The sequence below is a fragment of the Capsicum annuum genome, chromosome 8, assembly GCF_002878395.1.
Source record: "Capsicum annuum cultivar UCD-10X-F1 chromosome 8, UCD10Xv1.1, whole genome shotgun sequence".
Classification (NCBI taxonomy): domain Eukaryota; kingdom Viridiplantae; phylum Streptophyta; class Magnoliopsida; order Solanales; family Solanaceae; genus Capsicum; species Capsicum annuum.
This window is the reverse complement of record NC_061118.1, coordinates 154,636,281-154,636,654: the sequence shown is the minus strand read 5'-3', so window position 1 is coordinate 154,636,654 and position 374 is coordinate 154,636,281.

Genomic DNA, 374 nt, shown 5'->3' with positions numbered 1-374 from the left:
GGTTTGAGTGTTGTTGTTGATGATGATTTGAAAAAGAAAGAAGAAAAAAGTGTCCATTTTTTATTTTAATTTTATTTTTTAAAAATATTTTAATTATATTTTAAATATAAGATTACTGAAATTAATTTTTTTAATAAATAAACACGCTTTTATATAAAAAAAAAAGCCCCATAACTCTTTTGGGGGAAAAAAAAAAAATACACTTTAAAAATATTAAATAGGTAAATAAATGAAAATTAAGTTTAAGTGCTAAAGTGAGTTTGAATGACAAGTTCAGGAGGAAAAATATATATATTTTTTTTTAAAGTAAAAGGATACTTTTTTTTAAAATGCATTAAAACAAAAATAAATCAAACTAATTGATGCAGAATATG